This window comes from Urocampus carinirostris, chromosome 10 (assembly GCF_059441175.1).
Source record: "Urocampus carinirostris isolate Australia breed hairy pipefish chromosome 10, RoL_Ucar_1.0, whole genome shotgun sequence".
NCBI lineage: Eukaryota > Metazoa > Chordata > Actinopteri > Syngnathiformes > Syngnathidae > Urocampus > Urocampus carinirostris.
The window spans coordinates 39,044,170-39,061,113 of NC_142358.1; the positions used below are offsets into that span (position 1 = coordinate 39,044,170).

Consider the following 16,944-nt stretch of genomic DNA (forward strand, 5'->3'; position numbering starts at 1 on the left):
TTAACTAGTTTTTATAGTAAATCAAGAAAATATACTATACTTAAATTAAGCAAAATTTGTTTTGTCAAATAAATGGTAAATAAATTTCCTTTTTTCACTTTTTTGGTTAAATCTTCGTCGATACATTTCTCTTAGCAGCCTTAGATACCATCGGCGCGATAACAATTTTCTTAAATTAATGATGTTTTTTTTCAAATTGATAAAAAAAAAAAAATGATGAAATATCTTGAACCAAGAAAGAATTTTCATTTTAAATGAACCATAATATAGAATACAAAGATAGCCAAAATAACGTGTTGATATAGAGTATTTAAATAGTGCTACGGAATATACACACTGTAATGAAAATAGGGTAATATGCAAATGTAGGAGTAGGGTTTAATGTGGGCTTTTACTCCCCCATGTGGAGTTAAAGAGCCTCATGGCATGAGGAAGAAAAGATCTCCTCAGTCTGTCTGTCGAACAAAACTGTGACAGCACTCTGTCGCTGAAGCTGCTCTTCTGTTTGGAGATGATGCTGTGTAGCTACTCCGGCTATATATTTTCCCAGTATATTGTTTCAGAGTGATCTAGATGTTTCTGTGATGGGTCTTTTTTTAAATTAAACTCAATTACAAGTGTTTATTGTCATATGCACAGTAAAGTTGCGAGCGAAAAATAAAATAGAAACTAAGGAATGGTTTGCATTTCTTGAATCCCAAGACTTTAACCTTCCGAATGATATTCGGAACGATGCATTTGAGTGACATCGTACGGACACCGCATCCGCACGTGTCTACGACACGTATTTGCTTCTTTGCAAGCTTTGGGAATGTTAAGGGAGTAATCAGTTGGACTGAATCATCTGACTGTTTTGTCGACGTTCCCATTGTAGCGCCTTATAATCCGGTGCGCTTTATGTATGGAAGATATAGGACCAAAAACTATTTTTTGGGGGTGCGCCCTATTACCCGGTGCGCCCTATAGTGCGGAAAATACAGTATTTTGTTGTTTTCTATGCTTGAATATTTATAGGTAATTAGGACATCAGCGGGCAGCACGGCGGCGCAGTGGTTAGCGCTTGTGCGGCACAGTTCATGTCAAGGGAACCTGTCGTGGGTTCAAATCCAGCTCCTGGCCCAACTGTGCGGAGTTTGTATGTTCTCCCCGTGCTTGCGTGGGTTTCCTCCGGGCACTCCGGTTTCCTCCCACGTTCCAAAAACATGCATTTCAGGTGAATTGTCCGGTCTAAATTGTCCCTAGGTGTGAATGAGTGAATGAGTTGTCTGTCCCTGTGTGCCCTGAGATTGGCTGGCAACCAGTTCAGGGTGTCCCCTGCCCACTGCCCGGAGATGGCTGGGATGGGCTCCAGCCCCCCCGCGACCCTAATGAGGATAAGCGGTACGGCTAATGAGATGAGATGAGGACATCAGCGCCCCTGTGGTTAGTGAGTGACTCCGGCAACCTCATTGTAAACGCTGCCGGACTAAATCCTTTGAGTTAGGGAAAGCATTAGCACACATGGAAAGCCTCAACAGTTGTTTATCGGCTTTTGAATCAACGCCGATTGCATTTGGAACGCTCTCCATCAGCGTAATGGCACCGCAGTATATGAACTATAGGCACACTTGGAATGATTTATACGCTTTAAAGGGGGACCATTATCCGGCTCGCGCAGTACCGCTCCAAGGCCCCCGCCATGTTTGCGCCTCGTTTGTCCAGTTTGCCAGCGTGATGAATGAAAGTCATTGACTCAGATGTTGTATAAGAGACTTCGTGAAAGACGTCGATGTGTGTGTTTGTGTTTTGTGAGAAAGGATACTGCGAGAGATTCAAGAGCGAGGACGCTTGTTACATCATGTCGGTGGACCCGAGTGAAGGGAAGGAGGAACTGAGGCAGGGGTGCTCAAAACAAGGATGGTATTTACCGTAAATTCCGGACCTTGACTCGGCCTCTTGGCTGAGAGCAAGTGTCTCAGACTATTTTTCCCACCCTTACCTATATATTTTTCCTACCGGACTTATTCAGTAATGCGGCCAATTTATGTCATTTTTCTAACAGCCGCCAGCGGCGCTCAAGTACAAAAGGTAAGATTTAGACCGGTGGAATATATGCGAGTGTGTTGCTAGCGTGTTTATGAATAAGGGAGCGTGGGACGACGTCTATATGACAAAGTCTCTCTACCATTCTGGGGAAGACAACTTTGATGACGTTAATTATAAGGAGGAAAATGAGGACGGTTTACCTTGACTTCTACAAGTGCCGTATATTTTTTTTTAACGGACCCGTTTACTGTGTTGCGAGCGTGTTGCTAGTAGCATTTTGCTACCCTTCACAGGCACGGTTTGGGATGAAAGTTATGATATTATTATTAAAGCTTTGAAAACTCTCTCGGTGTACAGTCTTTCTTTGTAAATATGTGTAACCATGTATAATATGTATTTGCAACTGTATATTTTTGTAATGTATTTATTTTAGAGACTTATTCTGATATGTTTTCCACGAGCGAATCAAAAAGAAGGGGCGAATACAACGGGGGCTGATGGGAAGTGGAGTAAAGGTGAGACGTGTTTGTGGACGCAGCGGACAATAGTGGATATATATTTTTCCCACCCTTACCTTTGGAAATATACATTTTTCGTTGGATTATTTTCAATAGGACCCGGACCCTGCAGGTCTGCATCAAATCTTAAGTACCAGTATCATTTTACGTTCATTTTGCCGGCTTCGGATTGTAACGTCATATTGGAATATTGTGAATGTGCTTAATTGCTGTTGAGATTGTCATGATTGTTTTCTGTTATTAGTGTCAATAAATTTGTTCAAACCAAAAAAATTGGGGAGCTTAAGGCTCTTTAAGTATCGGCATGTAATGGTCAATCACGAGGTCCTAGATATGTCGGCATGTGTCGATAACTGTGGTTCTGGATGTGTCGGCATGTGTTGGTCAGGACTCTTCATTTCGAATAATGTTTGATTTTTGCAATCCGGAGATGGAATAAGAGCTTGCTCTGTCCACTCCACGCATCGGCCCGGTATTGCAGTACGTCCGGGAATGGTGCATTCGCACTGATCACTGCATGGCTCTGTGGCTAGGACCTTGACTCGGCCTCTTGGCTGAGAGCAAGTGTCTCAGCCCCTTGGCTTTGTAGCGTATTATGATTTGACGGATAATGGATAATTGATAAAGAATATAGAACAATAAACCTTACCAAATCCCCCCTCAGTTACAATCGCGGGATTCAAATTCGGGTTTGGGTTAATTTTGTGATTGTGTTACATATTTTAAAGTGGGCGCATGCGGCTTATGTACAGGTGCGGCTTGTGAAAGTATAAAAGCGGTTATCCTCTTAAAATGTGGTGAGTGCGGCTTATAATCAGGTGCGCTCTATAGTCCAGAATTCACAGTAATTACAAAACCAGGAACAAAGTAACAAACAAACAATGGGTCACAAAAAAAATTACATATCCAAGTCATGTTTATCTACCCTTAATCCCTTAATTATAAGCCCTTAATCACAAAGAGTCTCAAAGGGCTGCACAGATCCAAGACTATTGCAAACTATTATTACAGACTATTATGACACTATCCCCTGATATTATCAACCTAAAATATAGGTTATTCATATGCTATAGAATAGAAGTGTGTTTCAAGCTGGGATTTAAACATTTCCACTGAGGGTGCAGATCGAATCTCAGGGGGAAGAGCATTCCACAGCACCGGGGCCCGAATGGAGAATGCTCTCGAACCTGCGGATCTCTTCTTGGCTCTTGGGATCACTAGTATACCAGCATTTTCAGAGCGAAGGCTCGGGACCGGAACATTGGGCAAATTAAATCTGAAAGTCCATGCATGTTTTTGTATACTACAAACAGAACCTTAAAATCACATCTTAGGCTAACAGGGAGCCAATGCAGGTTAGCTAAAATCGGGGTCATGTGATCAAACTTTCTTATCTTAGTTAAAAGCTTCGTTGCAGCATTTTGTACTAGATATGAATACAATTATGACTCAAAACACGTGGTAAGCTTTCTCTCCTGGTTTTGATCTCTTTGATCTCCGGCAAAACTAACATCAAATGCGACAGAAACAAAATGAAAATAAATAAAACGGCTTGCCAACATCATTTTTGCCGTTCCATGTATTCCGTTACTCCCCAAGCCTGCACAAAATGTAGTAATTTTATTCATATTTAGTTTCTTTTGTCTTTTATTAGCATATTTGGTATTGGAGTAATCCAAAAGTAATTGAAAGTAATCAAGTTAAAGTAACCCTACCCAACCCTGTGTATCAATAACTCAATAAAACAGAAACATTTATTAGATATGAGTAACATATGATATGTACAGAGAATAGAAAAGAATAGAATAGAATATACCTTTATTGTCATTGTTACAACATGGGATATATTGTGACAACGAAATTGGACGTAGCACTCCAGTTCCACATTTTACAGTGAGGATATAAGGAAAACAAAGAGACAAAGGAACAAAGAATATGTTTGTACTGTCCTTGTTGTATAGGCTTTGTTTTCCTCCGGAGGGGGGGTGTATGAGGGGGTGAGGGACAGACAGAGATGGGCGGATCCAACTAGATGTTTGATCTTACTGTACACATGGTCCAGTGTTTTTTTTCCCTAATTGCAGCGGGGATTATAATTCACGCGTTTGTTACCTCCCGTAATTGCTCAGTCCACGTATTGAATGGATTTGGGAAGTACAGTCCTTAAACATGCCCGATTAAAGTCGCCGGCGATGATAAAAGCATACTCACTCAACACACACGCGCATACACAAAGCCCTTCACCCCCTGCCCCAGTGATAGCATTTGCTGTGTGCTGTCTGCTGCAGAACTCACTGCCCATTGCGTGAAGTATCAGGACCGCGATTCAGTGGTACAATTGTAGGTAATTAGAAACACGCTCAGCCTTTGAGTAGTGTTGTTATTAATGGCTCTACAAATAGAGACTTGACTTGAATTGTTGCTGGCTGATTGAAGGTTGTATGTGACGAGAGGGATGCAGGAGTATGCAGTTAATGGAGGACACTTTTAATCTTCATTTAATAAGTAGAAGAAGTACATAGTACCGCACCAGGTAGTAGCAATTGTAGTACCACAATACCTTGTTTAAAAAACGTGTTATACTCCTTACTGAGAAAAGTAATTGCGATCCAGGATTGTGTTATTTTGTAATGCGCAGTGTTGGGCACGTTATTTTAAGAAAATAAATTAATTATAGTTACTCACTAATTCTTAACTGAATGAGTAACTGGATTACTCTATACTAAAAGTAACTAGTTATCAGGCGAAGTAACTATATCTGTTACGTTGAAAAGAAGTTGTGCGTCAAAGAATTTTCTGGTTTAGAGCAAGGGGTTAACCAGTGCGCATGACAAAATAATAATGATTATATTTTAAAAATGCGCATTTTTACCTGAAATTTAAACATTTTCAGTTGCACGGCTGTGTTATTTAGAGGCTTTATGTTAGCGCCCCTCCTCCTCTGCTCTGTTTGTGAGCGTGTGTCTGCGCGGCGCCGCGATAAATGAACGAATCACGATGGCTTCTCGAGCGAAAACATCCCGTTCTTTCCAGCCAGCGTGGACCGAAGAATGAGGCTTTGTGCAAAAAATGACCGTGCTGTTTTGTGCATTATGCCTCGAGAGCGTTGTACCTCGCACAGCAAGTGTTAAACGTCATTACAAGACGAAGGATGAGTCTGACATGGCGGAGACATTAAAACGCGCAGTGTCCAGGTACGGCAAACAAACACAGATGCTGACAACCTTTGTCACTGCTAAAAACACCACCACTGAAGCAAGCTATCACATTGCTCACTGCATAGCAAAGCACAGAAAACCATTTACTGATGGCGAATATTTTAAAGAAGCGTGTGTGCGCGCACACGTGCCTCTACTTTGCTGCTGTTATTTCAAGTTTTGATATTATTTACAACAAGATATCATTGACAAATGGTATGGTAGCTGTCCATAGCATTGTAGTTTATTGTTAATGAAGAATGGTTTATTCTGGTTGATTCTTGTGGCAAAAAGTTGAAGTCATGGATGTCTGCAGGCCTTTCCACTTGTTTTTCACATTCATTTTTTAGTTGATGGATGAACAAGGATAGTGGAAGATAAATTGGTCAGTTATACGATTAAAATGTATATCCATGTTGTATATTTGGACTGGTGTAAAATTACAGCTCTGTTGAATATTAAAAAATGTTGTGCGAGTCATTAATCTTGGTGTTGCACACTGATTTACAAGGAAATTTGAAAGTGGCACTCCACACCAAAAAGGTTGCTGACCCCTGGATTAGAGCAAATAAAATCTAACTCTCACAACTTGAGACACCTGGTCAAGTAGACATAGCCTACTGTACGTATTTTGTTCACAACAAAAGTCGACAGTAAAACAATACAAAGTGAGTTTCACAATCACAATATCAAGTCGGACAACTGCTCAATTCGAAACATGCTACTGTACTTTAAGTATTATTAAGTAACAGCAGAATAAATAATGAGTTAGATTACACCGTTCCTGAAAAAACACTGGTAATGCTTCAGTCCCAATACTGGTGACTGGTAATTAAGTTACGAATATATTAATCTGTTTGCAATACAAATCCAAACTATTTATATTTCTGTCCTTAAAACTAATATAAATGGGTATGTATTTGGCATCCTTCCGGAGATATTCGGCTGTCACTCGCCTGAGCGCTGCTCTTATCTTTTTCTGACGCTCAGAAGCCTTCTTGTTTTTATCACGCCGGCTTTTTGTGCGTGTTTGTTTGTTGATAAGCTCTTTGAACAAATTAGATCTTCATCTGTCTGCCTGCACCCTTCAGCTGACTCTTGTTGTTCTCCCACACACAAACAATGTTGCTCTTATCAGTTATCTCACTTTGCAAACTTCGATTATATTTAAAAGACAGCGGAGGCTAAAATGTAGTCAATTGTGTCAAAGTAGTCAGAGTTATTCAGCATGCGATCTACTTACAGAAGGATCGTGTGAAAGTGATCTACCTACCGCATAAATGAGAAACATCGTTATTTTCAAGGGTGTAAATAACCACAACCCCGTTTTTTTCCCCAACGGAACTTGAGTGATTGACCAGGACTACCACGATCAACCGGTAGATCGTGATCAACCAATCGATCGTGATTATCCAGTAGATTGCTATCTACGTAACAGATCTGGAGTTTGTTCATTTACACTGAAAATGCTGGTTTTACATACCGGTTTATTTGGAAGGGTGCTGATTTCCGGTTCAGCGTAGTTTAACGTAAGGTAACTTGAATCATGATACGGCAAAAACTTTGTTAGGTAGCTTTGACAAGTGAATTATTTATATCATTTTTTGTTTTTCTGGTTCAGTCCATATATTGGAATATTCTTAATTCAAGCAACAATATTAAGTGTCATCTAACTCAGGAGTGTCAAACTCATTTTAACTCGGGGGCCACACGATAGAACAAACATTCTGTCGAGGGCCAGACTAGTAGATTAAAGAGAAAGAAAAAAGAGAGATAAAGAAATAAGAGAAAGAGGGAGGGAAAAGGGAGAGGGAGGGACAAAGAAAGAAAAAAAGCGAGAGAGGGAGAGAGAGGGAGAAACAAAAGAGATAAAAAGAGAAGTTCTGAGAGAGGGGGAAAGAAAGGGAGAGGAAGGAAGAAATCCAAAGAGAAATAGAAAGACAGAAGGAGAGAAAAGAGAAAAGAAGTGCGAAGGGTAGGAAGAGAGAGAGAGAAAAGAGAGAAAAGGAAAAAAGGAAATTAGAGCAAAAGAAGTTAAAAAAAACACAGAGATAGAAAGAGACAAAGAGCAACAAAGGAAGAGAAAAAGAGAGAGATTGAGTGAGAGAGAGAGAGAGAGAGAGAGAGAGAGAGAGAGAGAGAGAGAGAGAGAGAGAGAGAGAGAGAGAGAGAGAGAGAGAGAGAGAGAGAGAGAGAAATACAAGTACAGTGTCTTTGTTCGAGGCACCTGGCTTTGCCAACATCAAGTTGACATATTTCAACCTGCAGCTTGTTTTTATCTTGCGCTTCTCTGAGTGTTGTCTTGCGGGCCGGTTTCAATCCCTTAGCGGGCCTGATATGTTTGACACCTGTGATCTAACTGGTAGCCCTGTAAACCATAGGCTGAGTGATTGACCATGACTACCACGATCAACCGGTAGATCGCAATCAACCGACACTGGAGCAACTTACGAACAAATTCAACCTACGAACGATCGTTTGTAAGTCGGGCAGCGTCTGTACAATGAAATGAAATGAAATGATCTGCATTTCTATAGCGCTTTTCAAGTCAATGACTTCCCAAAGCGCTTTACAATGTGCTTCACATTTCCCAATAACGGCCGTGCTGCCATGTAAGGCGCCAACCTGCTTATTGGGGGTATTAGGGGTTCAGTGTCTTACCCAAGGACACTTCCACATGTAACACGGAGGAGCCGGGATTCGAACTGCGATCTCTTGATCCCAAGATGAGCCCTCTACCTCCTGAGCTACTGCCGCCCAAGGAAAACAAGTTAAAATAGGTTGAAAATTAGAACAAGAAACATTTTTTTGCCAATGACTTATGGTTTAGTTTTTACACTGTTTCCTTTTCTGTCTACAACACATGTGTCAAACAGGCGGCCCGCGGGCCAGATCAGGCCCGCTAAGGGATTGAATCCGGCCCGCGAGACAACACTCAGAGAAGCGCAAGAGAAAAACAAACTGCAGGTTGAAATATGTTAACTTGATGTTGCCAAAGCCAGGTGCCTCGAACAAAGACACTGTACTTGTATTCATTCCTCTCTCTCTCACTCTCTCTCTCCCACTTTCATTTCCACCCCTTTTCTCCCACTCTGTCTCTCTCTTTCACTCTCTGTGTCTCTCTTTTTCTTTTCCTTTGTTGCTCTTTGTTTCTTTCTCTCTCTTTTGCTCTAACTTCCTTTTTTCCTTCTCTCTCTTTTCTCTTTCTCTCTTCATATCCCTTGCGCTTTCTTTTTTCTTTTCTCTCCTTCTGTCTTTCTATTTCTCTTTGGATTTCTTTCTTCCTCTCCCTTTCTTTTCCCCCTCTCTCACGACTTTTTATCTTTTGTTTCTCACACTCTCTCAAAGACACTGTACTCGTATTTATTTCACTCTTTCTCTCTCTCTCTCTCTCTCTCTCACTTTCTTTTCCACCCCTTTTCTCCCACTCTCTCTGTCTCTTTCACTCTCTGTGTCTCTCTTTTTCTCTTCCTTTGTTGCTCTTTGTTTCTTTCTCTCTCTTTTGCTCTAACTTCCTTTTTTTCCTTTTCTCTCTTTTGTCTTTCTCTCTTCATACCCTTTGCGCTTTTTTTTTCTTTTCTCTCCTGTCTTTCTGTTTCTCTTTGGTTTTTTTTCTTCCTCCCCCTCTGTCACGACTTTTTATCTTTTGTTTCTCACGCTCTATCCCTCTCTCTTTTTTTCTTTCTTTGTCCCGCCCTCTCTCCTTTTCCCGCCCTCTTTCTCTTATTTCTCTATCTCTTTTTCTTCCTCTTGAATCTACTAGTCCGGCCCTCGACAGAATGTTTGTTCTATCGTGTGGCCCCTGAGTTAAAATGAGTTTGACACCCCTGGTCTACAACATCTAAGAAAGAACTCTGCCGATAAGCCCAAGTTTTGCGTTGCCGATCCCATTATAATACCAATAATGACCGCGCGGACAAACATATCAAAATGGCATAACATCACCATCATTTTCCAGGTTTTTAATAGGATCCGAGTGACTGACACTGCCACGATAAGATGCTTTTGTGGGCCGGGTCCGAGCACCCTCACCGCGAGAAACAATTAAACCTAAAAGCAGCGCGACACCATTAAGATTCTCAAGCGGCCTTTCCTAGCTTATCGTTCGCCGGCTCGGCCGCCAAAACAACCAAACGGGAAAAACAACACACAAAATGAGACGTTATTTGACAAAGCGGAGGCATATTTTAATAGGTTTTTTTCACTCGTTATCAGGAAAAGGGTCCCTAATGAGGCTGTTAAAATGTTGGCAAAAAGCAGAAAACAACGATAGATGGCCGCACGCTCCGTTGAAGGCTGCCACTTCTTATGTCAATGCAATTAAACTCTTCCGGAATGTTCTTTCCATCGTCAGAAAGTCTCATTGATGGCTGCTATTTTCCTTCTCCTCAATCGGTTTCTTCACCTTCGGACAAAGATAAAGGTTTTTGTCCCCAAGCTGTGAGAACACTAGACCTGAGCCAACTGACATAAACATGTGGTGCAAAGGCAAAGTGCAGAAACACTGATTAGTTCAGCAAACGGTGGTCTTGTATTTGCGTATGGTTTGGTAAACAGGTAGCGAGGCAACAACCGTGGTGCAAGATGCAGGCGAGGGGTCGGTGGTTCTGCAAACTGAATCAGCGAAAGCGTCAATCCCACAAAAAACTGTGAGAAGTGCTTGGGATATGACAAGGAAGGCAATGAACTATCACAGAGCCAAAAGGACAGACTGTTTAAATAGTGACGAGGGAGAGTCATGATAGGAGGGAAATCAGGTGACCACAGCTGTAAAGAGGAAAAATGATGGAGGAACTTCTGTCACGGTTGCCAGTGGGCGCCAGCTGGAGCTTGTTAACAGATTGGCTACCTGTCAGTATTCAAACTCTGTCCTGTCAGTCCCCTTTTGTCGGTCCGTCTGCGGATCTGTTTTACACGGCAAGCCGTTTGTCGCCGATCCTGTTTTCTGCTCCTGTTTGTCTCCCGCTACGATCTGTTTGATCTCACCACGGCTACTCTCCTCTCCTAGTTTTCGACTGCTTTCCGTTCCCGACTCCGCCATCGCTCGCCACGGAAGTCCCACTTCCGAGGCTGAGCAACCTACTCCCCGCGACCAACGATCTCTGGATCGAGTGTGTGCTGTGTGCTCCTTTCCCTTCTCCCCCAATAAAACTGTGATTAACGTTACGCGAGTGGGTACTGCTTCCAGTTCTGGTCCTGACATATTTGCAGCTGTATCACACAAATAAATAGTTCAAAAAAAATCATGCATTGTGATTTCTGGATTTTTCTTTTTAGTTTATCTCTCTCACAGTGGACAAGCACCCACGATGAAAATTCCAGACCCCTCTATGATTTCTAAGTGGGAGAAATAGCAAAATTGCGTGTTCAAATGCTTTGTTTCTTGTCTGTATGGCGAGAGAGAGTTAAAAAGAAAAAACAAAAGATGGTAGGAAAAAAATACACATCTTTTTTTGCCCGCCAATAACAAACAAGACCAAATCTATACCGCCGTGGAGACAAACACGATGGCGGCAATCAGCGCTTCTGAAATCATCATAAACATTTGGAAATGTCATCGGCAGATGATGATTGGTGTTTTTCCAAGCCCTGAGAACAAGCTTTGTGCTACTTAATTAGAATAAATATGCAATCACTGACGCATGCGGAGGAAGAAAAAAAAAACCTTCCGAAAGGATGTTTTATTCAGAAGAGTGTACATTCCCCCGCCGGGATGCACCAGCTTATATAAACTCGTATATTTAGAGCGTGTTTTTATCTAAACCTCATACATGTCGCATCTTATTATCCTCCAGGTTCGATTTTACTTCACAAACGCAATAAAAAGAGATGATGCAGAGGGGGGGGAGAAAACTCTAGCGCAGGTAACCAAGACGACAAACGTCGCGTTTCGCGTTGTAATTCGGACAAGAGGGTGCTGAAACTCACTTCTCCGGACTCCCGGGAACGCAACACCCGTATAAGGTCGCGTCATTCGAGCTAGGTCGCGCTGCAGTTTTCGTTATTATGAAAATGATTTTGTTAGCAAGTTCCATTAAATAATATGGTTATGTGTGCCGTGGGACAAAATAGAAAACGTATTATGTTACTGCAATGCAAAGCCTTGATGGTAATGGTGTGGATTTGAATTTTTGCGGACCATTAATTGGAATTAGTTGCTTTAAGATGGCCTGAAATTTTACTGAATCCGGCACTGCATAGCTATTACTAATATCAGTGTCTGAAACTCATGAGAAAAATGTTCGAAAAAAATGTTAAAACGTCATATTGTCAGATATACAGGCAAACTAGGAATACTAACAAAACGAGCTTTTACTCAAAACGTGCAAACACAGGTTTCCTCCGACTCAAACAAAACAGGACAGAGCAAAACAGAACAGAAAATGCAATGAGCCGGCACCCGCAAAACCCAAAAAAAGCAAACGCGCAAATTAACGCGCAAATTAGGCGATCTGCTTCAGCTGGTGCCCAGGGGGCGGGGCCAGCCTGTCGCCACGGCGACCATGCTGGACACAACAGAATACCCCATTTTTCACAACTTGAAACACAATAAAACGACTAATCGCAAAAAAAGATGTTTTTGCAAAGTATTAAGGATTGATAATCAGAATATATAAAAATTGTTAAAACGTCATATTGTCAGATAGAACGAAATTGTGAATATGCTTAATTGCTGTTAAGATTGTCAAGAAAAAATGTTCAAACCTCACATTGTTTATTTGCTAATAATAGTGTCAATAAAATTGTTCAAACCAAACCAAAAATCATGAGAAAAAGTTGGCGGACACCAGGGCAGACAACTCTGAAAAGTTCCCAGCCGTAAAGTATGTCAGGGGACCGGACCAGAACGGAGGCAGGAGGCGTTGACGATCAGAACTTTTATTTAGCAAAATAAAAGTCGTCCAACTCTCAGGGACAAAACAAAACAAAAACAGGCTTACAGGCAAACAGGAACTTAGACTAGGAATACTAACAAAACAAGCTTTTACTCAAAACGTGCAAACACAGGTTTCCTCCGACTCAAACAAAACAGGACAGAGCAAAACAGAACAGAAAATGTAATGAGCCAGCACCCGCAAAACCCAAAACCCCCCTTAAGAAGCAAACGCGCAAATTAGGCGATCTGCTTCAGCTGGTGCCCAGGGGGCGGGGCCAGCCGGTCGCAACGGCGACCATGCTGGACACGACAAAGTACCCCATTTTTCACAACTTGAAACACAATAAAACGACTAATCGCAAAAAAACGTGTTTTTGCAAAGTATTAAGGATTGATAATCAGAATATATAGCAGAACAACACTTTAAAACTGATCTAAACCCTACATGAGGGCAAGGAAAAACTCAAAAACCTCAACATGAGAAAAATGAAGAAACCTTGAGAAGGGACAGTCTCAAAGGGCTGCACAGACCACATATTATTTATTGCAAACCACAGACTATTATGACACCATCCCCTGATCTAAAACCTACATGAGGGCAAAGAAAAACTCAAAAACCTCAACATGAGGAAAATGAAAAAACCTTGAGAAGGGACAGTCTCAAAGGGCTGCACGGACCACAGATTATTGCAAACCACAGACTATTATGACACCATCCCCTGATCTAAAACCTACATGAGGGCAAAGAAAAACTCAAAAACCTCAACATGAGGAAAATGAAGAAACCTTGAGAAAGGACAGTCTCAAAGGGCTGCACAGACCACAGATTATTGCAAACCACAGACTATTATGACACCATCCTCTGATCTAAAACCTACATGAGGGCAAAGAAAAACTCAAAAACCTCAACATGAGGAAAATGAAGAAACCTTGAGAAGAGACAGTCTCAAAGGGCAGCACAGACCACAGACTATTATGACACCATCCCTTCATCTAAAACCTACATGCAGACAAAGAAAAACTCAAAAACCTCAACATGAGGAAAATGAAGAAACCTTGAGAAAGGACAGTCTCAAAGGGCTGCACAGACCACAGATTATTGCAAACCACAGACTATTATGACACCATCCTCTGATCTAAAACCTACATGAGGGCAAAGAAAAACTCAAAAACCTCAACATGAGGAAAATGAAGAAACCTTGAGAAGAGACAGTCTCAAAGGGCAGCACAGACCACAGACTATTATGACACCATCCCTTCATCTAAAACCTACATGCAGACAAAGAAAAACTCAAAAACCTCAACATGAGGAAAATGAAGAAACCTTGAGAAAGGACAGTCTCAAAGGGCTGCACAGACCACAGATTATTGCAAACCACAGACTATTATGACACCATCCCCTGATCTAAAACCTACATGAGGGCAAAGAAAAACTCAAAAACCTCAACATGAGGAAAATGAAGAAACCTTGAGAAGGGACAGTCTCAAAGGGCTGCACACACCACAGATTATTGCAAACCACAGACTATTAGGACACCATCCCCTGATCTAAAACCTACATGAGGGCAAAGAAAAACTCAAAAACCCCAACATGAGGAAAATGAAGAAACCTTGAGAAGAGACCGCAGCAATGGATGTTGCAATAACAAATAATACACAGATATTGTCAACTCTCAGTTTCAAAAAGGTTGATAAAACTCATTCCCTCCAATTCGGTTTCACCTTTAACTGGTTTTCGCACTCGGTCACTTGAACTCGCGTCTTCGCCCGTGACGATAAGACCCGTGTAGCGTGTTGTGACACAAAGTCCCATAAATAATGCAAAATGCAGACGCTTAAGATGGCCTCCGTCAGTTCCTCCCTTGACATCAACCGCCACGCCATCTGATGACTTCTAATCGTTTTAACATTCCCAGTTTGTGCCTTTTTTGTCACACGGGGATAAAAAAAAAAGTCAAATGAGCTATACGTAAACAAGCTTGCACAATAGCAGAGGAACCATTTTACGTAAGCTTTATAGAGGACGAGGTTGTTTATTTATAACAGGTCGGGGGAAAGATCATCCATGTTGTATGGTGTTGACAAACATAACCATCTGTTTTCCCATGATGGTTGTTTACTTAACATTTAGAAAAAGACACCGAATCTACTCTAAAGTCTTGAACAGTGTTTTTGAAGATGGGATGCTACTTAGCGACAGTGCTACTGAAATAGTAGACGGACCCTAATCACTTGCTCATTTTGTAAGTCTATATCTACAGTATCTATCTACAGCAGGGGTGTCAATTCATTTTAACTCGGGGGGCCACACAATAGAACAAACATTCTGTCGGGGGGCGGACTAGTAGATTAAAGAGAAAGAAAAAGAGAGATAAAGAAATAAGAGAAAGAGGGAGGAAAAAGGAGAGAGGGTGGGATGAAGAAAGAAAAAGAGAGAGAGGGAGAGAGCGTGAGAAACAAAAGATAAAAAGTCGTGAGAGAGGGGGAAAAGAAAGGGAGAGGAAGAAAGAAATCCAAAGAGAAGTAGAAAGACAGAAGGAGAGAAAAGAGAAAAGATAGCGCAAAGGGTATGAAGAGAAAAAGAGAAAAGAGAGAAAATGAAAAAAGGAAGTTAGAGCAAAAGAGGTCAAAAGACACAGAGAGAGAAAGAAACAAAGAGCAACAAAGGAAGAGAAAAAGAGAAACACAGAGAGTGAAAGAGACAGAGACAGAGTGGGAGGAAAGGGGTGGGAAAGAAAGCGAGAGAGAGAGAGAGAGTAGTAATGTCCTCTACTCGGAAAAAGGTGAACACAATACAAAATCTACCGTATTTTCCGCACTATAAGGCGCACCTAAAAGCCTTTATTTTTTTCAAAAGCTGACCCTGCGCCTTATAATACAGTGCGCCTTATATATGGATCAATTTTAAAGTTGCAAAAATTTCCAACTAACTTGCAGCCACCGACTAGATTTTCCCCCGAACGCCAAGTAGTACGCGGTGTATGCTGGGATTTATTTACCGGCGTTTCATTGGCTAACCAATGTGTCAATCATTATTTGAATCGATCACTATTGGCTAAAGTTATTCGGAGGTCAAGAGGCGGATCCTTTTTATCATTTACAGCCTGCCATTGGCTTCAACGGCAAACAAAGCCTGCCATTGGCCGAAAAAGATGTGTCAATCATCAGTTGAATCGATCACTATTGGCTAAAGTTATTCGGAGGTCAAGGGGCGGATCCTTTTTATCATTTACAGGCTGCCATTGGCTTAAACGGCGAAACAAAGCCTGCAATTGGCCGAAAAAGATGAATGCGTATAGCCTGTGGCTGACGGCATAGAGAAAGTATTTTTTTCTATTCTGTATTTGTAAATATTGTATTCTCCTGGATTTACTACCCTCACGGATACAAGAGGACATTGCCTGCACATTATTATGAACACAACGACTTCGGTGAGCTACTCCGGCTATATATATTATCCCTGTATCTTGTTTCAGACTGAACTCGATGTTTCTATGATAAGCGGTGCAGATAATGGATGGAATGGAGTGTCTATTTTTAAATTAAACTCAATTCCAAGTGTTTATTGTCATATGCACAGTAAAGTTGCGAGCGAAAAAGAAAATAGAAACTAAGGAATGGTTGGCATTTCTTGAATCCCAAGACTTTAACCTTCCGAATGATGGAACGATGCATTTGAGTGACATTGTATGGACACCGCATCCGCACGTGTTCTCGACACGTGTTTAGGGCTTTGCAAGCTTTGGGAATGTTAAGGGGGTAATAAGTTGGACTGAACTATCTGACTGTTTTGTCAACGTTCCCATTGTAGCGCCTTATAATCCGGTGCGTCTTATGTATGTCAAAAATAGGACCAAAAACTATTTTTTCAGGGTGCGCCCTATAACCCGGTGCGCCTTATAGTGCGGAAAATACGGTAACTTACAGCAATGTCCGGATATTTTTCGACATCCCGAAAAAAATGTTCCTATCTTCCGTATTTCGTAAGTCGAATGGTCGTGAGTAAGGGAGCGTCTGCACCTTTGACCTTAGTAAGATGCTAATTCGTAAACTTCATTTTGTGTGTTTTTCTGTGGTTTCTAGATTATTCTGATGTATTCATTTTGTGAGTAACTCGCACACTGAAAAGTCTGAGCTTCCCTGATATATAAGAAAAGCCTGGGGGAAACGGTTATTCCTAAACCTCATTCTCTGCGCATTTCTTTAGTGGTGGCTCTATTGTGTGTAACATTTTACGTTACATACAAGTAGCTCACGCACTGAAAAAGTTTAAACTGTCATTAGGAATCTTAATTTAATCCATTAAACCTCATTTTCTGCATTTTTT

General features: G+C 41.4%; 1 protein-coding gene and 1 pseudogene across 1 annotated transcript in view; both read left to right on the forward strand.

Annotated features, from left to right (window-relative positions):
• rtn4rl1b (reticulon 4 receptor-like 1b) overlaps positions 1 to 16,944 on the forward strand; it is a 303,765-nt gene that overhangs the window by 265,760 nt on the left and 21,061 nt on the right. The gene's annotated exons all lie outside the window — the stretch shown is intronic.
• On the forward strand, positions 2,893 to 3,049 carry LOC148358889 (U2 spliceosomal RNA; annotated as a pseudogene).